Source organism: Herpailurus yagouaroundi, unplaced genomic scaffold, assembly GCF_014898765.1.
Source record: "Herpailurus yagouaroundi ecotype Mexico unplaced genomic scaffold, PumYag 67555, whole genome shotgun sequence".
Classification (NCBI taxonomy): Eukaryota; Metazoa; Chordata; class Mammalia; order Carnivora; family Felidae; genus Herpailurus; species Herpailurus yagouaroundi.
The window spans coordinates 615,337-640,022 of record NW_024420361.1 but is presented as its reverse complement, the minus strand read 5'-3'; positions in this window follow the sequence as shown (position 1 = coordinate 640,022).

The following is a 24,686-nucleotide window of genomic DNA, read 5'->3' as shown; positions in this document are numbered from 1 at the left end:
TCAGCTCCTCGTGACTGTTCCTTAGTCCCTTGATCTCTGTAGCAAGAGATTCTCTGCTGTCAGCTATACTGTTTTCAAGCCCAGCGATTAATTTTATGACTATTATTCTAAATTCACTTTCTGTTATATTATTTAAATCCTTTTTGATCAGCTCATTAGCTGTTGTTATTTCCTGGAGATTCTTCTGAGGGGAATTCTTCCGCTTGGTCATTTTGGATAGTCCCTGGTGTGGTGAGGACCTGCAGGGCACTTCCCCTGTGCTGTGGTGTATAAGTGGAGTTGGTGGGCGGAGCCGCAGTCAGACCTGATGTCTGCCCCCAGCCCACCGCTGGGGCCACAGTCAGACTGGTGCGTGCCTTCTCTTCCCCTCTTCTAGCGGCGGGATTCACTGTGGGGTGGGGTGGCCTGTCTGGGCTACTTGCACACTGCCAGGCTTGTGATGCTGGGGATCTGGCGTCTTAGCTGGGGTGGGTAGGCAAGGTGCACAGGGGCAGGAGGGGCAGGCTTAGCTTGCTTCTCCTTAGGTGATCCACTTCAGGAGGGGCCCTGTGGCAGCAGCAGGGAGTCAGATCCGCTGCCGGAGGTTTGGCTCCGCAGAAGCGCAGAGTTGGGTGTTTGCTCGGAGGGAGCAAGTTCCCTGGCAGGAACTGGTTCTCTTTGGGATTTTGGCTGGGGGATGGGCGGGGAAGATGGCGCTGGCGAGCGCCTTTGTTCCCCACCAAACTGAGCTCTGTCGTCCGGGGGCTCAGCAGCTTTCCTTCCCTTTGTCCTCCAGCCTTCCCGCTTTCTGAGCAGAGCTGTTAACTTATGACCTCCCAGCCGCTAAGTCGCGCTTGCTGTCGGAACACAGTCCGTCAGGCCCCTCCGCTTTTTGCAAGCCAGACTTGGGGGCTCTGCTTGGCCGGCGAGCCGCCCCTCCGCCCCGGCTCCCTCCCGCCAGTCCGTGGAGTGCGCACCGCCTCGCCGCCCTTCCTACCCTCTTCCGTGGGCCTCTTGTCTGCGCTTGGCTCCGGCGACTCCGTTCTCCTAGTCCTCTGGTGGTTTTCTGGGTTATTTAGGCAGGTGTAGGTGGAATCTAAGTGATCAGCAGGACGCGCGGTGAGCCCAGTGTCCTCCTACGCTGCCATCTTCCTCCCCAAGAAAGTGTTTCTATAGCCAATGACAAATAAATTATTGCCTGTGTGTTCTTCTTGGAATTTTATAGTTTCAGACCTCACATATAGGTCTTTAATTCATTTTGAATTTATTTTTATGAATGGTGTAAGAAAGTGGCCCAATTTCATTCTTTTGCATGTAGCTGTCTAGTTTTGCCAACAACATTTTTTGAAGAGATTGTCTTTTCCCCATTGCATATCCTTGCGTCTTTTGTCATACATTAATTGACCATATAAGTGTGGATTTATTTATTGGCTTTCTGTGGGAGATGCAGGAGAGAAGCATCAAAAGAAAAGACTTCAAAAGGGAAGGGGTGGAGAAGATGCAAGGCCTTAGGACATGTTTACACAGCTGAACGTGGCTGCGGCTCCTAAGGAATGCCTAGAATCATTAACATTGTCCAGGGCTTGATCCCTTCTTCGCACCTGACCCTTCCTAGTGTTATAGAAACCAATTAACTTGAAATTCAACCTTGAAAAGCTAAACCATTAAATTGATTAACACCCTTGCTTAGCTGACTTTATGCACGTAGTCTTTAGCAATTATCCTAATAAAAAGCAGCTTCATTCTGGAGTTGGGGCCTCATTCCGACCCAGGTATGAGGACCTTCACTTAACTGCATTTTGTTTGCAGACTCATCTTTTGCGACTCCGGCCATTCTCCCTGCAACAGCTTTCTATTCTGTTTCATTTATCTATGTGTCTACTTTTGTGCCAGTACTATACTGTTTTGATTTCTACAGCATTGTAATATATCTTGAAATCTGGTGTTATAATACCTCCAACGTTGTTCTTATTTCTCAGACTGCTTTGTCTATTTGGTGTATTTTGTGGTCCCATACTAATTTTAGGATTATTTGTTCTAGTTCTGTAAAAAAAAGAAATTGTTGGTATTTTGATAAGGATTGCATTAAATCTCTAGAATGCTTTGGGTAGTATGAACATTTTAATATTATTTGTTCTCCCTTCTATGAGCATGGAATGTGTTTCCATTTGGTTATGTCATCTTCAGTATCTTTCATAAATGGTTTATAATTTTGGAGTACAGGTCTTTGACCTTCTTGGTTAGGTTGATTCCTACGTATCTTATTCTTTTTGGTGCAATTGGATTATTTTCTATTCCTTTTTTCTGCTTCATTATTAGTGTATACAAGTGTAGCAGATTTGTTTATTAATTTTATATCTTGCAACATTACTGAATTTATTTAGTCATCCTAGTCATTTTTGGTGGAATCTTTAGGATGTTCTATATTTAGTATAATGTAATCTCCAAATACTGACATTATTATTAATTCCTTACCAATTTGGATGCCTTTTATTTATTTATTTTTATTGTCTACTTGCTGTGGCTAGGACTTGAATAAAAATGGTGAGAGTGGACATCTTTCTTCTTGTTCCTGTTCTTACATGAAAAGTTCTGTTTTTCAACATTGGGTATGATGTTGGCCATGGGATTTTCATATTGTGGTCTTTATTATGTTGAGTTATGTTCTCTCTAACTCGTCTTTGTTTAGAGTTTATATCATGAATGGATGTTGCACTTTGTGAAATGCTTTTTCTGTATCTATTAAGATGATATGTTCTTATCATATTCTTGTTAATGTGAATTATCACATTGATTGATTAAAAAATATTAAACCACATCTGCAACACAGGAATAAATCCCACTTGATCTCAGTGAAAAATTAAAAACAAATTGTTGGGTTCAGTTTGCTAGAATTCTGTTGGAAATATTTGTGTCTATGTTTAATAGGGATATTGACTGAAATTCTCTTTTGGTGTTGTGTCTTTATCTGGTTTTGGTAGCAAGGTAATGCTGGCTTCATAGAATATATTTGAAAGGTTACCATCTTCTTCTATTTTTTGGAATAGTCTGATAAAATAGGTATTAACTCTTCATTAAATTTTTGGCAAAATTTTCCTGTAAAGCCAATATGACACTGGACTTTTGTTTTTTGGGAGTTTTTTGATTATGGATTCAATTTCGTTGCTCCTAATAATTCTGTCCAGATTTTATATTTCTTCCTGATTCAGTTTTGGAAGGTATGCTTGTAGGAATTTATTCATTTTTCTACGTTCTCTAATTTTTTCACACATAACCTTTTATATTATATTATAATCCTTTGTATTTCTGTATCGCCAGTTGTTATTTCTCCTCCTTCATTTCTGACATTATTTATTGACATCCTGCCCCTTCTCTCTAATGAGTCACCCTCAAGTTTTATTGGTTTTGTTCGTCTTTTCTAAGAATCAGTTCATGGATTCATTAATCTATTTTTATTTAATCTCTATTTCATTTATTTCTGCTCTAATCTTTATTATTTCCTTTTTTTCCACTGGCTTTGGTTGTTTTTTTTTTTTTCTTTTTCCAGCTCTTTTAGGTGTAAGGTTGGTTTTTTTCAGATATTTTTTTTTAATTTTTATGTTTATTTATTTTTGAGAAAGAGATAGAGACAGAGCATGAGTGGGGGAGGAGCAGAGAGGGAGACACAGAATCTGAAGCAAGATCCAGGCTCTGAGCTGTCAGCACAGAACCTGACGTGAGACTTGAACTCACAAACTATGAGATCATGACCTGAGCCAAAGTCGGATGTTTAACCAACTGAGCCACCCAGGCGCCCCTCAGATTTTCTTAAGGTATGCATGTATTGCTACAATCTTCCCTCTTAGAAAAGGTTTTGTTGCATCCCAAATATTTTTGGCTATTTTGTTTTCATTTTCACTTGTCTCCATGTATTTTTTTTATATCCTCTTTGATTTTTTAGTTGACTCATTCATTGTTTAGTAGCATGTTCTTTAGCCTTCATGTATTTGTGTTCTTCTTCATGTTTTTCTTGATTGATTTTTAGTTTTATACCATTGTGTTTGGAAATGATGAGTATGGTTACAATCTTTTTGAATTTATTAAGAATTTTTGAGACCTAACATGTGATCTTTTCTGGAGAATGCTCCATGTGCACTTGAAAATAATTTGTATTTCAATGCTTTTGGAAAATATATTTTAAATATATCTTTTATGCCTTCTGGTCTAATGTATCATTCCAAAACACTGTTTCCTTATTGATTTTCTGTCTGGATTATCTACCAATTGATGTGGGTGGGGTGTTAAAGTCCCTGACTATTATTATATTATTATAAATTTTATTCTTTATGCCTGTTAATAGTTGGTTAATGTATTTAGGTGTTTCAGGGTTGGGTATACATTTATTTATAATTGTTACATATTCCTGTTGGAATGTTTCCTTTATAATTATGTAGATTCTTTCTTTGTGTCTTGTTACAGACTTTTTGTCAGATATAAGTATTGCTACCCCAGCTATCTTTTCACTTTTATTTGAATGCTAAACGTTTTCCCATCACTTTACATTCAATCTACATGTGTCTTTAGGTCTGAAGTGAATGTCTTATAAGCAGCATATAGATGGGACTTGATTTTTCTCAACTTGGTCACCTATGTCTTTTGATTGGAACATTTAGTCAATTTATCTTCAAAGTAATTACTGAAAGGTATGTATTATGGCCATTTTGCTACTTGTTTTATTGTTGTTTTATAGTGCTTCTATATTTATTCTCTTGATCTGATCTTGATCTGGGTTTGATGGCTTTAATTAGGGATATGTTCAGAATCGTTTTTCTTTATTATTTGTGTACCTATTATTGCTTTTTGATTTGTGGTTATCATTACACTTATCTTATGCACATATCTGTCTCTATTAAGTAGATAATTCCTTACATATTAACCCATTCTAAAAACACTAAGTTCTATACATCCCCACATTTTATGTATATTTGCCACATTTCACCTGCCTTTATTTTGTGAATCCCTTGACTGATTTTTGTAGATATAAGTGATTTTACTGTTTTTGTGCTTTAACCTACATACTGGTTTTATGTGTGATTAATCTACTGCTCTCATGTTTGCATTCACCTGTGAGATATTTTCCTTTCATAATTTTATTAATCTTGACTATGGCATCTGCTTTCCACTCAAAACATTCCCCTTAACATTTTTTATAAGGTTAATTTAGTGATGACTTAGTCCTTTAACTTTTTATTTCTCATCTGGCAAACTCATTCTCATATTCTGAATGTTATCCTTGCTGGGTAGAATATTCTTGGTTGCAGATTTTGTCTTTTCAGCACTTTGAATATATCATGCCACTCCCTTCAGGCCTACTAAGTTTCTGCTGAAAAATAAGCTGATAGTTTTATTGTGTTTCCCTTTATGTAATTGTTTTCTTTTCTCTTACTACTTTTTAATTCTCTCATTTTCATTAATTTTGCCATTTTAATTTTTATGTGTCTTGATGTGGAGCGGCTGTGTTTGATTTTACTGAGGACTCCTTTGCTACCTGAATCTGGATTACTATTTCATTCTCCAGATTGAAGAATTTTTCAGCTATTATTTCTTGAAATAATTGTTCTGCTCGTTTCTCTATCTTTTCTACCTCTGAAATCCCTATGATATAAATGTCATTATGCTTGATAATGCCACTGAGCTATCCTCAGCTATTCTCATTTTTTATTTTTGTTTCTTTTTGTTATTTAACTTGATTGCTTTCCATTAACCTGTCTTCCATTTCACTGATTAGTTCTTCTGCTTACTCTAATCTGTTATTCATTTTCTCTAGTGTATTTTTAAATTTCAGTTCTTGAGTTCTTCGTCTCTGATTTATTCTTTTTTATATTATATTTTTATTTAAAATCAAGATATTTAACATACAGTGTACTCTTGGCTTCAGTGATTCATCTCTTACATATGACACTCAGTGCTCATCCCAAAACATGCCGTCTTTAATGCCCATCATCCATTTAACCCATCCCCCCACCCATCCACCACACTGCCAGCAACCCTTAGTTTTTCTGTATTTAAGAGTCTCTTCTGGTTTGCCTACTTGTCTGTTTTTACCTTATTTTCCCTTCCTTTCCCTTTTCCTATGTTCACCTGTTTTTCTCAAATTCCCCATATGAGTGAAATCGTTTATCTGTCTTGCTCTTACTGACTTACTTCACGTAGCATAATACACTCTAGTTCCATCCACGTTTTGCAAATGGCAAGATTTCATTATTTTTCATAACTGAATACTATTCCATTGTATAAATATTCCACACCTTCTTTATTCATTCATCAGTCTTTGGACATTTAGGCTCTTTCTATAATTTGTCTATTGTTGATAGCATGGTTCTAAACATTGAGGTGCATGTGCCCCTTCAAATCAGCATTTTTGTATCCTTTAGATAAATTCCTAGTGGTGCTATTGTTGGGCTGTAGAGTATTACTATTTTGAATTTTTTAAGGAACCTCCACACTGTTTCCAGGGTGAACACACGAGTTTGCATTCCCCCCAACAATGCAAAAAGCGTTTCCCTTTCTCTGCATCCTTGCAAACATCTGTTTTTGCCTGAGTTGTTAATGTTAGCCAATCTTACAGGTGTGAGGTGGTATCTCATTTTAGTTTTGATTTCTATTTTCCTAATGATGAGTGATGCTGAGCATCTTTTCATGTCTCCTAGCCATCTGGAAGTCTTTTTTGGAAATGGGCCTATTCATGTCTTCTGCCCAATTATTCACTGGATTATTTGCCTTTTGGTTGTTGAATTTGGTGACTACTTTATTGATTTTGGATATTAACCCTTTATCCAATACGTCATTTACAAATATCATCTCCCATTTTGTCAGTTTCCCTTTAGTTTTATTAATTGTATCCCTCACTGTGCAGAAGGTTTTTACCTTTTTTTAATAAGTTTTGTTTCTTTTTTATTTTTAATAAGAAATTTATTGTCAAATTGGTTTCCATACAACAACCAGTGCTCATGACAAAAGGTGCCCTCTTCAATACCATCACCCACCCTCCCGTCTTTCCCACCCACCATCAACCCTCAGTTTTTTTCTCAGTTTTTAAGAGTCTCTTATGCTTTGGCTCTCTCCCTCCCTAACCTCTCTTTTTTTTCCTTCCCTTCCCCATGGACTTCTGTTAAGTTTCTCAGGATTCACATAAGAGTGAAAACATACGGTATCTGTCTTTCTATGTATGACTTATTTCACTCAGCATAACACTCTCCAGTTCCATCCATGTTGTTACAAAAGGCCATATTTCATTCTTTCTCATTGCCACGTAGTATTCTGTTGTGTACATAAACCACAATTTATTTATCCATTCGTCAGTTGATGGACATTTAGTCTCTTTCCATAATTTGGCTATTGTTGAAAGTCCTGCCATAAACATTGGGGTACACAACCCTATGTATCAGCACTCCCGTATCACTTGGGTAAATTCCTAGCAGTTCTATGGCTGGGTCATAGGGTAGGTCTATTTTTAATTTTTTGAGGAAGCTCCACACTGTTTTCCAGAGCAGCTGTACCAGCTTGCATTCCCACCAACAGTGCAAGAGGGTTCCCGTTTCTCCATATCCTCTCCAGCATCTATAGTCTCCTGATTTGTTCATTTTAGCCACTCTGACCGGTGTGAGGTGATATCTGAGTGTGGTTTTGATTTGTATTTCCCTTATGAGGAGCGATGTTGAGCACCTTTTCATATGCCTATTGACCATCTGGATGTCTTCTTTAGGGAAGTGTCTATTCATGTTTTCTGCCCATTTCTTCACTGGATTATGTTTTTCAGGTGTGGAGTTTGGTGAGCTCTTTATAGATTTTGGATACCAGCCCTTTGTCTGACATGTCATGTGCAAACACCTTTTCTCATTCCATTGGTTGCCTTTTATATTTGTTTATAGTTACATTTGCAGTGAAGAAGTTTTTTATCTTCATGAGGTCCCAATAGTTCATTTTTGCTTTCAGTACCCTTGGCTTTGGAGATGTGTCAAGCAAGAAATAGCTGCAGCTGAGGTTAAAGTGGTTCTTGCCTTCTTTCTCCTCTAGGGTTTGGATGTTTTCCTGTCTCACATTTAGGTCTTTCCTCCATTTCGAGTTTATTTTTGTGAATGGTGTGAGAAAGTGGTCTAGTTTCAACCTTCTGCATGTTGCTGTCCAGTTCTCACAACACCATTTGTTGAAGAGACTGTCTTTTATCCATTGGATGTTCTTTCCTGCTTTGTCAAAGATGAGTTGGCCATACTTCTCTGGGTCTAGCTCTGGGGTTTCTCTTCTATTCCATTGGTCTATGTGTCTGTTTTTGTGCCAATACCATGCTCTCTTGATGATGACAGCTTTGTTGTAGAGGCTAAAGTCTGGGATTGTGATGCCTCCTGCTTTGGTCTTCTTCTTCAAAATTACTTTGGCTATTTGGGGCCTTTTGTGGTTCCATATGAATTCTAGGATTGCTTGTTCTAGTTTCAAAAAAATGCTGGTGCAATTTTGATTGGGATTGCATTGAATGTGTAGATAACTTTGGGTCATATTGACATTTTAACAATATTTATTCTTCCAATCCATGAGCACGGAATGTTTTTCCATTTCTTTATATCTTCTTCAATTTCATTCATAAGCTTTCTATACTTTTCAGCATACAGATCTTTTACATCTTTGGTTAGATTTATTCCTAGGTATTTTATGCTTCTTGGTGCACTTGTGAATGGGATCAGTTTCTTTCTTTGTCTTTCTGTTGTTTCATTGTTAGTGTATAAGAATGCAAGTGAATTCTGTACATTGATTTTATATCCTGCGACTTTGCTGAATTCATGTGTCAGTTCTAGCCGACTTTTGGTGGACTCTATCGGATTTTATATGTATAATATTATGTCATCTGCAAAAAGTGAAAGCTTAACTTGATCTTGGCCAGTTTTAATGTCTTTGATTTCCTATTGTTGTCTGATTGCTGATGCTAGAACTTCCAACACTATGTTAAACAACAGCGGTGAGAGTGGATATCCCTGTCGTGTTCCTGATCTCAGGGAAAAAGCTCTCAGTTTTTCCTGATTCAGGATGATATTAGCTGTGGGCTTTTCATAAATGGATTTTATGATGTTTAAGTAGGTTCCTTCTATCCCGACTTTCTCGAGGGTTTTGATTAAGAAATGATGCTGAATTTTGTCAAATGCTTATCTGCACTTATTGACAGGATCATATGGTTTTTATCCTGTCTTTTATTAATGTGATATTTCACATTGATTGATTTGCAAATGTTGAAACAGCCCTGCAGCCCAAGAATGAATCCCACTTGATTATGGTGAATAATTCTTTTTATATGCTGTTGAATTCAATTTTCTACTATCTTATGAGAATTTTTGCATCCATATTAATCAAGAATATTGGCCTGTATTTCTCTTTTTTTACTGGGTCTCTGTCTGGCTTAGGAATAAAAGTAATGCTGATTTCATAGAATTAGTCTGGAAGTTATCCTTCCCTTTCTATTTTTTGGAACAGCTTGAGAAGGATAGGTATTATCTCTGCTTTAAATATCTGGTAGAATTCCCCAGGAAAGCCCTCTGGTCCTGGACTCTTATTTGTTGGGAGATTTTTGATAACGGATTCAGTTTCTTCGCTGGTTATGGTTCTCTTCAACCTTCCTATTTCTTCCTCTTTCAGTTTTGGAAGTGCGTGGGTGCTTAGGAATTTGTCCATTTCTTCCAGGTTGTCCAGTTTGTTGGCATATAGGTTTCATAATTTTCCCTGATAATTGCTTGTATTTCTGAGAGACTAGTTGAAATAATTCCATTTTCATTCATGATTTTATCTATTTGGGTCATCTCTCTTTTCTTTTTGCGAAACCTGGGTAGAGGTATATCAATTTTCTTTATTTTTTCAAAAAAAACAAATCTTGGTTTCATTGATCTGTTCTACAGATTTTTTAGATTCTGTATTGTTTACTTCTGCTCTGATCTGTATTACTTCTCTTATTCTTCTGGGTTTGGGGTGTCTTTGCTGTTCTGTTTCTATTTCCTTTAGGTGTGCTGTTAGATTTTTTCTTTGGGATTTTTCTTGTTTCTTGAGGTAGGCATGGATTGCAATGTATTTTCCTCTCAGGACTGCTTTTGCTGCATCCTAAAGCATTTGGATTGTTGTATTTTCATTTCCATTTGGTTCCACACATTTTGAATTTCTTTCCTAATTGCTGTTCATTCTTTAGTAAGGTATTCTTTAACCTCCATGCTTTTGGAGGTTTTCAAGACTTTTTCCTGTGGTTGATTTCAAGTTTCATAGCATTGTGGTCTGAAAGTATGCATGGTATGATCTCAATTCTTTTATACTTGTGAAGGGCTGTTTTGTGACCCAGTATGTGATCTATCTTGGAGAATGTTCCATGTGCACTCGAGAAGGAAGTATATTGTTGCTTTGGGATGCAGAGTTCTAAATATATCTGTCAAGTTCATCTGATCCAATGTATCATTCAGGGCCCTTGTTTCTTTATTGACCGTGTATCTAGATGATCTATCCATTTCTGTAAGTGGAGTGTTAAAGTCACCTGCAATTACCACATTCTTATCAATAAGGTTGCTTATGTTTGTGATTGTTTTATATATTGGGGGGCTACCGTATTTGGCACATAGACATTTATAATTGTTAGCTCTTCCTGATGAACAGACCCTGTAATTATTATATGATTCTTTCTTCATCTCTTGTTACAACCTTTAATTGAAAGTCTAGTTTGTCTGATATAAGTATGGTTACTCTGGCTTTCTTTTTTTTTTTTTTTTTTTTTTTTTTTTTTAAATTTTTTTTTTTTTTTTTGGGACAGAGAGAGACAGAGCATGAACGGGGGAGGGGCAGAGAGAGGGAGACACAGAATCGGAAACAGGCTCCAGGCTCTGAGCCATCAGCCCAGAGCCCGACGCGGGGCTCGAACTCACGGACGGTGAGATCGTGACCTGGCTGAAGTCAGACGCTTAACCGACTGCGCCACCCAGGCGCCCCACTCCGGCTTTCTTTTGACTTCCAGTAGCATGATAGATAGTTTTCGATCCCCTCCCTTTCAATCTGAAGTTGTCCTCACGTCTAAAATGAGTCTCTTTTCTCACACCATTCACAAAAATAAACTCAAAATGGATAAAGGACCTGAATGTGAGACAGGAAATCATCCAAACCTTAGAGGAGAAAGCAGGAAAAGACCTCTCTGACCTCAGCCATAGCAATCTCTTACTCGACACATCCCCAAAGGCAAGGGAATTAAAAGCAAAAGTGAATTACTGGGACTTTATGAAGATAAAAAGCTTCTGCACAGCAAAGGAAACAACCAACAAAACTAAAAGGCAACCAACGGAATGGGAAAAGATATTTGCAAATGACATATCGGACAAAGGGCTAGTATCCAAAATCTATAAAGAGCTCACCGAACTCCACACCCGAAAAGCACATAACCCAGTGAAGAAATGGGCAGAAAACATGAATAGACACTTCTCTATAGAAGACATCCGGATGGCCAACAGGCACATGAAAAGATGTTCAGCGTCGCTCCTTCTCAGGGAAATACAAATCAAAACCACACTCAGGTATCACCTCACGCCAGTCAGAGTGGCCAAAATGAACAAATCAGGAGACTCTAGATGCTGGAGAGGATGTGGAGAAACGGGAACCCTCTTGCACTGTTGGTGGGAATGCAAATTGGTGCAGCCGCTCTGGAAAGCAGTGTGGAGGTTCCTCAGAAAATTAAAAAGAGACCTACCCTATGACCCAGCAATAGCACTGCTAGGAATTTATCCAAGGGACACAGGAGTACTGATGCATAGGGGCACTTGTACCACAATGTTCATAGCAGCACTCTCAACAATAGCCAAATTATGGAAAGAGCCTAAATGTCCATCAACTGATGAATGGATAAAGAAATTGTGGTTTATATACACAATGGAATACTACGTGGCAATGAAAAAAAATGAAATATGGCCTTTTGTAGCAACGTGGATGGAACTGGAGAGTGTGATGCTAAGTGAAATAAGCTATACAGAGAAAGACAGATACCATATGGTTTCACTCTTATGTGGATCCTGAGAAACTTAACAGGAACCCATGGGGGAGGGGAAGGAAAAAAAAAAAAAAAAGAGGTTAGAGTGGGAGAGAGCCAAAGCATAAGAGACTGTTGAGAACTGAGAGCAAACTGAGGGTTGATGGGGGGTGGGAGGGAGGAGAGGGTGGGTGATGGGTATTGAGGAGGGCACCTTTTGGGATGAGCACTGGGTGTTGCATGGAAACCAATTTGACAATAAATTTCATATATAAATTTAAAAAAAATAAAATGAGTGTCTTGTAGACAACAAATGGATGGATCTTATTTTTTTTATCCATTTTGATACCCTATGTCTTTTGGTTGGAACATTTAGTCCATTTACATTCATGTGTTATTATACAAAGATATGCGTTTAGAGTCATTGTGAGGTCTGTAGGTTTCATGCTTGTAGCGATGTCTCTGGTATTTTGTGTCACAGGATCCCCCTTAGGATCTCTTGTAGGGCTGGTTTAGTGGCGATGAATTCCTTCAGTTTTGTTTGTTTGTTTGGGAAGACCTTTATCTCTCCTTCTATTCTAAATGACAGACTTGCTGGATAAAGGATTCTCGGCTGCATATTTTTTCTGTTCATCACGTTGAAGATTTCCTGCCATTCGTTTCTGGCCTGCCACGTTTCAGTAGATAGATCCGTCACTAGACTTATCAGTCTCCCTTTATATGTTAGAGCATGTTTATCCCTAGCTGCTTTCAGAATTTTCTCTTTATCCTTGTATTTTGCCTGTTTGACTATGATATGTCATGCAGAAGTTTGATTCAAGTTACGTCTGAAGGGAGTTCTCTGTACCTCTTGGATTTCTGTGCCTTTTTCCTTCCCCAGATCAGGGATGTTCTCAGATATGATTTCTTCAAGTATACCTTCAGCTTCTTTGTCTCTCTCTTCCTACCCTGGAATCCCAATTATGCGTATATTATTGTGTTTCATTGCATCACTTAGTTCTCTAATTCTCCCCTCATACTCCTGAATTTTTTAATCTCTCTTTCTCAGCCTCCTCTTTTTCCCTAATTTTATCTTCTAATTCACCTATTCTCTCCTCTGCCTCTTCAATCTGAGCTGTGGTCACCTCCATTTAATTTTGCACCTCATTTATAGCATTTTTTAGCTCCTCCTGACTGTTACTTAGTCCCTTGATCTGTAGTAATAGTTTCTCTGCTGTCCTCTATACTTTTTTTTAAACCCAGCGATTAATTTTATGACTATTATTTTAAATTCATTTTCTGTTATATTGCTTAAATCGTTTTTGATCAGTTAATTAGCTGTGCTCCTTCCTGGAGTTACTTTTGAGGAGAATTCTTCCGTTTTGTCATTGTGGACAGTCCCTGCAGTGGTGCGGAACTTCAGGTCTCTTCCCCTCTACTGTCTGGAGTAACTTGTGTTGGTGGGCAGGACCACAGTCAGACCTGATGTCTGCCCCCAGCCCACTGCTGGGGCCACAGTCAGAGCGGTGTGTACCTTATCTTCCCGTTTCCCAGGGACAGGACTCTCTGTGAAGTGGTGTGGCCCCTGTCTGGGCTATGTGCACACTGTCAGACTTGTGGTGCTGCGTCTATGGGATTTGGTGAATTAGCCAGGGTGGCTCTGCAAGGTTCACAGGGGTGGGAGGGGCAGCCTCAGCTCGCTTTGACTTCGGTGGTCCGCTGTGGGAGGGGCCTGCGGCACTGGGAGGGAGAAAGATCCATCAGAAGGATGGATCCACAGAAGCATGGCATTGGGTGTTTGTGCGGTGCAAGCCAGTTCTGTGATGGGAACTGGTTCCCTTTGGGTTTGGGGCTGGGGGATGGGTGAGGGAGATAGCATGTCACAGCACCTTTGTTCTCCACCGAGATGAGCTCTGTCCTCTGGAGCTCAACAACTCTCCCTCTTGTTGTCGTCTAGCCCTTCCGCTCTCTGAGCAGAGCTGTTGACTTATAACATTCCAGATGTTAAGTCCCTCTGGCTGTCAGAACACACTCCGTCCAGCCCCTGTGCTTTTGCAAGCCAGACTCGGGGGCTCTGCCTTACCAGGCAGGCTGCCCCTCCACAGCCCCAGCTCCCTCCCACCAGTCTGTGTAGCATGCGCCACCTCTCTGCCCTTCCTACCCTCTTCCGTGGCCTTCTTGTCTATGCTTGGCTCCAGAGAGTCCATTCTGCTAGTCTTCTGGCAGTTTTCTGTGTTATTTAGTCAGGTGTGGGTGGAATCTAAGTGATCAGAAGGATGCGGTGATCGCAGCGTCCTCCTACTCTGCCATCTCAGAAGGTTTTTATCTTAACGAGGTCCTAATAGTTCCTTTTTTTATTTTATTTCCCTTGCCTCTGGAGACATGTCAAATCAGGAGCTGTTGAGACTTAGGTAAAAGTGGTAGCTGCCTATTTTCTCCTCTATGATTTTGATGGTTTCCTGTCTCATATATGTATTTCATCCATTTTGAATGTATTTTTGTGTGTCGTGTAAGAATGTGGTCCAGTTTCATTCTTCAGCATGTCACCATCCAGTTCTCTCAGGACCATTTGCTATCTCTTTGTTGATGATCACTGAGATCTTCCTCTATTTTCTTAAGTCCATTGAGTATGTTTATGTCCATTAGTTTGAATTATTTTTCGAGCACGTTCCTCATCTCTGTTACATTTAGCTTTTTTTTCATTGGTTTTGTTTTGTTCTTTCATTTGGACATATTCCTCTATCTCTTCATCTCGGCTAACTTTCAGTGTTTGTTTCTATGTATTAGGAAATTCTTTTGAAATTTCTATTTGAAAGTAGTGGCCTTGTGAAGAGGTCCTAGGTACTCTCTATTGTATTATCCCCTTTTCACTAGTATTAGGCACTTCAGAGCTGTCACCTATGAGGGTTGTGTGTGCCCTACTGTTATGGCTGAGTCATATTTGTCTTCAGCCCTGTCAGCTGCAATGGCCCACTTTGCCTGTGCTGTTAAGGAGCTTATAGTTGAATAGTGTCAACATTGAGACCAAATGCCTGCTTACAGTCTGTCTGCTGAGGACTTGGTCCCACCAAAATGGAGGGCTTCCCTGACTTGTGCTCTGAGAGGTTTTTATTGATGGGTGAGGCTGGCAGTCAAACCAGATTCTGGTCCCAAGTCCATATGTTGTGTCTGCAGCCAAACTGGTGTGTGCATGTTATCTTTCTTTCTCTCAAGGGAAAATGTAATTTTGGAGTGGCACTGGTTCCTGCTAGGGCTACTTGCAAGATGTGACATGGCAGGAGCCACTTTGAAGGGACTCTTGTTGAGAGGAGCAGATTGGATGGGGCAGATACACAGGAAAACATGAGGGTGGGACACTTATTGCTAGCAATATAGGTGGAGGATGTTTACACTGGTTCCCACAAGTGTCTGGCTATCTAGGCTGATAGCAGGAGAGAAATGGTGCTCACTAGCTCTTGTGTTCTTGGAGAAGTCTCCTAAAGATCCCTGTCCCTCCAATTTATGTTCTTAGAGTAGTAAATAAATCTTCATATATATACCAAGTGGTTTTCAAGCTGCTGTTTCTATGGTGGGGTTGTCCATTATGCTGTCTCTTTAAAAGCAGGAATCAGTTTCCTATTGCCTTCCAGCTTTCCCAGAGCTGAGTCCACTGAATTTAAAATACCTGGAGTTAAGCCCCGCTGGCTATAATGACTCACAAAGTTATGTCCCACTAGTTTTCAAAGCCAAATGTTATGGATATTTGTCTTCCTATTGTAGATCCCCTGTGTCTGGGTGCCTGGTGTGAGGTCTCCTCCTTCATATTTGTGCTTGTGGCATCCATCCCACTTGTAGCTATTCTTGCTAGGAGTTTGTTTCCTGACTTCATCTCTACTCCCCTACCTTTTTCCATGTGACTTCCTTGATATGATTAACGGTGGGAAGTCAGTTCTGCTAGTCTTTAGGTCATTTTATGGGTTGGTTGCACTGAAGTGGCTGTTATCTAGGTGAGTTTATATGGGAGGAGGTGAGCTTAGGATCCTCCTACACTCCCATCTTCAGAAGTATGGGTATTTGTTTTTATTATAGTCACTCAAGTGAGTTTAAAATATTATATGAGTGTGGTTTTAATTTGCATTTCCCTAGCGACTAATGATGTTGTGCACCTTTTGATATGCCTATTGACTATTTCTATATCTTCTTTAGTAAAATTTCTATTCATATCTTCTCCCATTTTTAAATTAGCTACTTTTCCTATAAGTGAACTATGAATAGTCCTAATATATTCTGAATGCAATCAATATTGGATGTTATATGATTTGAAAATACTTTCTACCAGTTTGTGGCTTTTCTTTTTCTTTTTCTCAATGGTATCTTTTGAGATGTGAAAATTTTAGTTTTGATGGGTTCTAAAATTTCAAAAATTTCTTTTATTCTGCATTTGGTATCTTATATTTAAATCAATAACTGTTAACTCAAATGTTTCCACACATTTTTGGCTCATTTATATGAGATCATAAAGATACACAAAAGTTATGAAAATGCATTATACATTATAGGGGAAATAAACTTAGTATAGTAACTTTGTAGCTTAATCATTTTTCTGAATCTTCAGAGAGGAAGATCTTTCTAAAGAATTCTAAAATGAAATGATAGGTTTCAACTTTTAATTGCCATAAACTTTATAGACTGTGAAAAGTGCCTTGGTCCCTTAAATGCTGAAGCATCTCAGGGCTTAGTGCTGGCCTCCCTTGGCTTCCCTATTCTCTTTCATAGAAACATCTTACACATTACTGTCTGCAGACTATGATTGGCTCCCACTTTTTCCACTCCCAGGACAACGTGTGTTTACTGTTATGACTGTATTTAAATTGTAATAGAGTTTGTGTTTACAAGTGTATCACAATCCTACATTAGTTCATAAAAAAATTCTATTAATCCTTGTATCCACAAATTCTAGTACAGTGTCTGACACATGAGAGGGTTCAAACTTCTTGTGGAATAACCATAAATCCCCAAATTGCTAACTTTATCTCCTATCATATGTTTCACTGTAAATAATACCTCACCTACCCCACTGTTGCTCTTAAAACAAATCTAAGTTTTGGGGCATACTGTTTTCTCTGCCTGAAATACTATTATCTCCCTTCTCTGTCTGATGCTAACTGCATATTGGCTGAATGTTTGGAAACATGGAATTCATACAAGTGCTACTACACTCTTCCTGAAACCTAGACTCTGAAAAGCCTAGGATTGGATATTAAGACTGTAATAGATAACCTATTATGAAATAATATTAACAGAGAGAAGGCATAGGTAATTTGTATATTAAATTGTCAGGAAATAAAATGAAGTCTTGATTATCAAATATTTAAAAAAAAACACTGTGTAATTGGGGTATCCATGTGGCTCAGTCAGTTAAGTGTCTGACTCTTGATTTTAGCTCAGGTCATGCTTTCACAGTTCAAGGAATTAAGCCCCATATCAGGCTATGTGCTGACAGCATGGAGACTGGGATTCCCTCTGTCCCTCCCCTGCTCATTCTCTCTCTCTCTCTCTCTCTCTCTCTCTCTGTCTCTCTCTGTCTCTCTTTCTCAAAATAAATAATAAATATTTTAAAACAAACAAACAAAAAACACTGTGTAATTGATTGCAGGCAGAGTCCACACTGGTTAAAGATATTGACAGATAGAAAATAAATAGGCAAGCTGCTAGGTAAGGATTATTGCTCCCCATTTTCATAAAACAGCTGGTAACTATAATGTTCACAATTGTATACCTTCCATTTAAGTGAAAAAAACAAAGAGAAAAAGCAAAAAGAACCAAGAAGGGTATAAATCCTTGGTATTTGAATTGTTTATTTAGTATCACTTAATGCAGATAATTCTTTTTTTAATTCTTTAATTTACATCCAAGTGAGTTACCATATAGTACAACAATAATTTCAGAAGTAGATTCCTTAATGCCCCTTACCCATTTAGCCCATCCACTTTCCCACAACCCCTCCAGTAACCCTCTGTTTGTTCCCCATATTGAAGAGTTTCTTATGTTTTGTGCCCCTCCCTCTTTTTAAATTATTTTTGCTTCCTTTCCCTTCTGTTCATCTGCTTTGTGTCTTAAATTCCTCATATGAGTGAAGTCATATGATATTTGTCTTTCTCTGACTAATTTCGTTTGGCATAATACCCTCTAGCTCCATCCATGTAGTTGCAAACAGCAAGATTGCATTCTTCTTGATTGCCAAGTAATACTCCATTGTGTGTGTGTGTGTGTGTGTGTGTGTATCTCACATCTTTTTTTATATGAAATCCATTGTCAAATTGGTTTCTATACAACACCCAGTGCTCATCCCAACAGGTGCCCTCCTCAATACCCATCACCCACCCTCCCGTCCTTCCCACCCCCCATCAACCCTCAGTTTGTTCTCAGTTTTTAAGAGTCTCTTATGCTTTGGCTCTCTCCCTCGCTAACCTCTTTTTGTTTTCCTTCCCTTTCCACATGGACTTCTGTTAAGTTTCTCAGGATCCACATAAGAGTGAAAACATATGGTATCTGTCTTTCTCTGTATGACTTATTTCACTTAGCATAACACTCTCCAGCCCCATCTACATTGGTACAAAAGGCCATATTTCATCCTTTATCATTGCCACATAGTATTCCATTGTGTATATAAACCACAATTTCTTTATTCATTCGTCAGTTGATGGCCATTTAGGCTTTTTCCATATTTGGCTATTGTTGAGAGTGCTGCTATAACCATTGGGGTGCATGTGACCCTTCAAAACAGCATACCTATATCTCTTGGATAAATACATAGTTGCACAATTTCTGGGTCCTAAGGTAGTTCAATTTTTATTTTTTTGAGGAACCTCCATATTGTTTTCCAGAGTGGCTGCACCAGTTTACATTCCCAACAGCAGTGCAAAAAAGATCCTCATTCTGCACATCCTCACCAACATCTGTTGTTGGCTGAGTTGTTAATGTTAGCCATTCTGACAGGTGGGAAGCGGTATCTCATTGTGGTTTTCATTTGTATTTCCCTGATGAGTGATCTGGAGCATTTTTTCATGTGTCAATTGGCCATCTGGATGTCTTATTTGGAGAAGTGGCTGTTCATGTCTTTTGACCATTTCTTCACTGGATTATTTGTTTATTGGGTGTTGAGTTGGATAAGTTCTTTATAGATTTTGGATACTACCCCTTTGTCTGATATGTCATTTGCAAATATCTTCTCCCATTCTATCAGTTGCCTTTTAGTTTTGCTGATTGTTTCCTTCACTGTGCAGAAGCTTTTTATTTTGATGAGGTCCCAATAGTTCATTTTGCTTTTTTTTCCCCCTTGCCTCTGGAGACATGTTGAGTAAGAAGTTGCTTCAGCCAAGATCAAAGAGGTTTTTGCCTGCTTTCGCCTCGGGGATTTTGATGGCTTCCTGTCTTACATTTAGGTCTTTCATCCATTTTGAGTTTATTTTTGTGTATGATGTAAGAAAGTAGTTGAGGTTCATTTTTCTGTATGTCGCTGTCCAGTTTTCCTAGCACCACATGCTGAAGAGACTGTCTTTATTCCATTGGATATTCTTCCCTGCTTTGTTATTTAAAGTTTAGTTGGCCATATGTTTATGGGTCCATTTCTGGGTTCTCTATTCTGTTCCATTCATCTGAGTGTTTTTTTTCATGTCAGTACTATACTGTCTTGATGATTACAGCTTTGTAATACAGCTTGAAGTCCGAAATTGTGATGCCTCTTGCTTTGGTTTCCTTTTTCAAGATTGCTTTGACTACTCACGGTCCTTTCTAATTTCATAAAAAGTTTAGGATTGTTTGTTTTTCTCTGTGAAGAATGCTGATGTTATTTGATAGGTATTGCATTGAATATGTAAATTGCTTTGGGTAGTATTGGCATTTTAACGATATTTGTTCTTCCCATCCAGGAGCATTGAATATTTTTTCCATTTTTATGTGTCTTTTCAATTTCTTTCATAAGGTTTCTATAATTTTCAGCGTACACATTTTTCACATATTTGGTTATATTTTTTTCCTGGATATTTTATGTGTGGGCATTTTTTGGTGCAATTGTAAATGGGATAGATTCCTCGGTTTCTCTTTCTGTTGCTTCATTGTTGGTGTATAGGAATGCAACCAATTTCTGTTCATTGATTTTATATCCTGCAACTTTGCTGAATTCAAGAATAAGTTCTAGCAGGTTTTTTTTTTTTATGGAATCTTTAGGGTTTTCCATATAGAGTATTATATCATCTGCAAAGAGAGAAATTTGACCTCCTCCTGGCCGATTTGGATGTGTTTTATTTCTTTGTATTGTCTGATTGCTGAGGCTAAGACTTCCAATACTAAGTTGAATAACAGTAGCGAGGGAGGACATCCCTGTCTTGTTCCTGACCTTAGGGGGAAAGCTCTCAGTTTTTCCCCATTCAGGATGATATTATCATTAGGTCTTTCATATATGGCTTTTGTGATCTCAAGGTATGCTACTTCTATCCCAACTTTCTTGAGGGTTTTTATCAAGAAAGGATGCTGTATTTTGTCAAATGCTTTCTCTGCATCTATTCAGAGGATAATATGATACTTGTTCTTTCTTTTATTGATGTGATGAATCACATTGATTGTTTTGCAGATATTGAACCAGATCTGCATCCCAGGTATAAATCCTACTTGGTCATGGTGAATAATTTTTTAATGTATTGTTGGATCCAGTTGGTTAATGTCTTGTTGAGATTTTTGCATCAATATTCATCAGAGAAATTGGTCTATAGTTTTACTTTTTAGTGGGGTTTCTGTCTGGGTTTGGAATCAAGGTAATGTTGGCTTCATAGAAAGAATTTTGAAGTTTTCCTTCCATTTATATATTTTGGAACAGCTTCAAGAGAATAGGTGTTAACTCTTCCTTAAATATTTGGTAGAATTCCCCTGGAAAGCCATCTGGCCCTGGACTCTTGTTTTTTGGCAGATTTTTGATTACTAATTCAATTCCCTTACTGGTTGTGGGTCTGTTCAAATTTTCTATTTCTTCCCATTTTAGGTTTGGTAGTGTACATGTTTCTAGGAATTTGTCCATTTCTTCCAGATTGCCCATTTTATTGGCGTAGATTTGCTCATCATATTCTCTTATTATTGTTTTCATTTCTGCTGTGTTGGTTGTGATCTCTCCTGTTTCATTCTTGATTTTATTTATTTGGGTCCTTTCCTTTTTCTTTTTGATCAAACTTGCTAGTGGGTTATAAATTTTGTCAATTCTTTCAAAGAACCAGCTTCTGGTTTCACTGATCTGCTCTACTGTTTTGTTTTGTTTTGTTTTGTTTCTATAGCATTAATTTCTGGTCTAATATTTATTTTCTCCTGTCTTCTACTAGTTTGGATTTTATTTGGTATACTTTCTCCAGCTCTTTAAGGTGTAAGGTTAGGTTTTGTATCTGAGACCCTTCTTCCTTTAGAAAGGCCTGGATTGCTATATACTTTCCTCTTATGACCGCCTTTGTCACATCCCAGAGGTTTTTGGTTGTGTTGTTATCATTTTCATTGGCTTTCATGTACTTTTTAATTTCCTCCGTAACATCTTGGTTAGCCCATTCATTCTTTCATAGGATGTTCTTCAGTCTCCAAGTATTTGTTATCTCTCCAAATTTTTTCTTGTGGTTGATTTTGCGTTTCATAGCATTGTGGTCTGAAAATATTCACGGTATGATTTCAATCTCTCTGTACTTGTTGAGGATGGATGTGTGTCCCAATATGTGGTGTATTCTGGAGAAAGTTCCATGTGCACTGAGAAGAATGTATATTCTGATGCTTTAGAACAAAATGTTCTGAATATATCTGTTAAGTCCATCTGGTCAAGTATGTCATTCAAAGCCATTGTTTTTTTGCTGATTTTCTGATTAGATGGTCTGTCCATTGCTGTAAATGGGGTGTTGACATCCTCTACAATTATGGTATTATTATCAATGACTTTCTTTATGTTTGTGATTAATTGATGTATATATTTGTGTTCTTCCACATTTGGCACATAAATGTTTACAATTGTTAGGTCTTCTTGGTGGATAGACCCCTTAATGATGATGTAATGTCCTTCTGTGTCTCTTGATACAGTCTTTATTTTAAAGTCTAGATTGTTTGATGTAAGTATGGTTACTCTTGGTTTCTTTTGTGGACCACTAGCATGATAGATGGTTCACTATCCACTTACTTTCAATCTGAAAGTGTCTTTAGGTCTAATATGGGTCTCTTGTAAACAGTATATAGATGGATCTTGTTTTCTTATCCATTCTGTTAACCTGTGTCTTTTGATTGGAGCATTTAGTCCATTAACGTTTATAGTGACTACTGACAGATATGAATTTGTTGCCATTATGTTGCTTGTAGAGTTGGAGGTTCTGGTGGTGTTCCTTGGTCATTTCTACTCTTTGTTTCTTTTGGTCTTATTTATTTATTTATTTATTTATTTATTTTTATCATATTTTCTCCCTTCAGCAAGTCCCCCTTAAAATCTCTCACAGGGCTGGTTTAGTGCTCATGAACTCCTCTAATTTTTTTCTGGAAAACTTTTAATCTCTCCTATTTTGAATGAGACTTTGCTGGATATAGAATTATTGGCCCTATATTTTTCTGATTCAGCACACTGAACATATCCTGCCACCCCTTTCTGGCCTGCCAAGTTTCTGTGGATAGGTCCGCTGCAAGACTGATTTGTCTTCCCTTGTAGACTAAGGTCTTTTTTTCCCCTTGCTCCTTTCATGATTCTTTCTTTGAGTATTTTGTGAATTTGACTATGATATGCCTTGTTGATGGTCGGTTTTTGTTGAATCTCATGGGAGTCCTCTGTGCTTCCTGGATTTTGATGTCTGTGTCTTTCCCCAGGTTAGGAAACTTTCCACTATGATTTGCTCACATAACACTTCTACCCTTTTTTTCTCTCTCTTCATATTCTGGGACCCCTCTGATTCTGATGTTGTTCCCTTTTTATGAGTCACTGATTTCTCTAATTCTTAAATCGTGCTCTTTTGCTTTAGTCTCCATCTTTTTGTCTGTTTCTTTATTCTCCATAAGTTTGTCCTCTAATCACTGATTATCTGCTCTGCCTCATGCATCCTTGCTACTGCGGCATCCATTCGAGATTACAGCTCGGTTATAGCATTTTTTATTCCATCCTGAATAGTTTTTCTTCTTTTATCTCCACAGAAAGGGATTCTAATCTATTTTTGACTCCATCTAGTATCTTATTATCATGATTCTAAATTCTTTTTCACAAATCTTGCTTGTATCTGTGTTGGTTAAGTCCCTGGCAGTTGTTTCTTCCTGCTCTTTCTTTTGGAGTGAGTTCTTTAGTTTCATTATTTTGAAAGGAGAAAAGGAATTAATGAGGTAAAAAATATAAAAATTAAAATAATTAAAATAAAGTATTAAAATTAAACAAATTAAAAACAACAACAACAACAATAACACACACACACACACACAGAAAACTAAAATAAATTATGCTACAACCTAAGTGTGTTTTCATCTTGAAAGGGGCTTGAAAGGGGTGTTAAGGGGCTTGACTGATTACAGAAAAAGGGGAAGAAAAAAAGGAAATCGTTTGAAAATTTGAAAAAAAAAGGAAGACACTGAAAAAGAATAAGATGAAATGATGGAAGTAAAATAATTTTTGAAGAAATTTACACAAATGCAAAAAATATGGTAGAAAAAAATTGGAGAAAAACATTTTTAATAAAATTTGAAAATAAAGATGGTTTTTTTTTGCTCTTTCTGGATTCAAGAAAAAGAAAAGAAATGATGAAGGAAAAAAAAAGAAAATTGAATAAATGGACCAGTGAGCAGAGTGAAATACGATTGAAATTAATTCGTTTTCCCCTAGAAGTCAAACTATGAAACATTTTATAGTCCATAAACTAAGTAGGAGGAGAGACTGTGTTCCTGAAGAGCAATGTTGGCCCAGTTGGTTGGAGCTTAGTGTAATTGCTCCATTCTCCCCTAGATGGCGCTGCTTAGCTTACTGGGGTGGAATGTTGCCATACTTGTAGGTGTGTATGGGCATACATGGGAGCATTGCAAATGGTGTCTCCCAGCTGCCCAGTCTCTAGTATTGGAACTCTGTTCTCCCTGATTAACAATCATGCACCTGTCCTTTGTCTTTGGCTTCCGTCTACTCCCCCTTTTACACTGTCCATGACCAAGCCCCAGGCAGCACCTCCCTCCTTTTATCTCAGATGCGGCTGTTTTTCCCATCCTTTGTTTCTGAGGGACTGTGGGAGGGTCTCACTGAGCAATTGCTGGATGCCGGCCACACCCAGGAACTTGGTGGGACCGTGTTGCTGCCCATGCCCAGAGACTGTGGCCTTGTGCCAGCCAACCACAGAAAAAGTTCATGCTATCATGTAGCAGCAGCGTTTCAGAGATTATGGCAAATCAAAACATGCATATGGCACCAGGATTCACCCCCAATAACCTTGTTCCAGCACCAGAGAATGTGGTTGTTCTTCTGGGTCCACTGGGGCCTTTGCCTTTGGGGGAGCTACACAGCCTCTACCAGATGTCTTCCCAGCAGAGGAACCACCTCTCCCCATGTGGCCCAAAGACCCTCAGACTTCACTCTACTTCTGGGGATTTGCCCTTCTCACCAGAGCACTGTCAGGTATAAGCTGCAGAGACTCAGACTCTGCACTCCCCCTGTTTATAGAGTCTTAATGGAATTTAAACCCTCTCCTTTCTCCTTTCTCCCTTTTTAGTT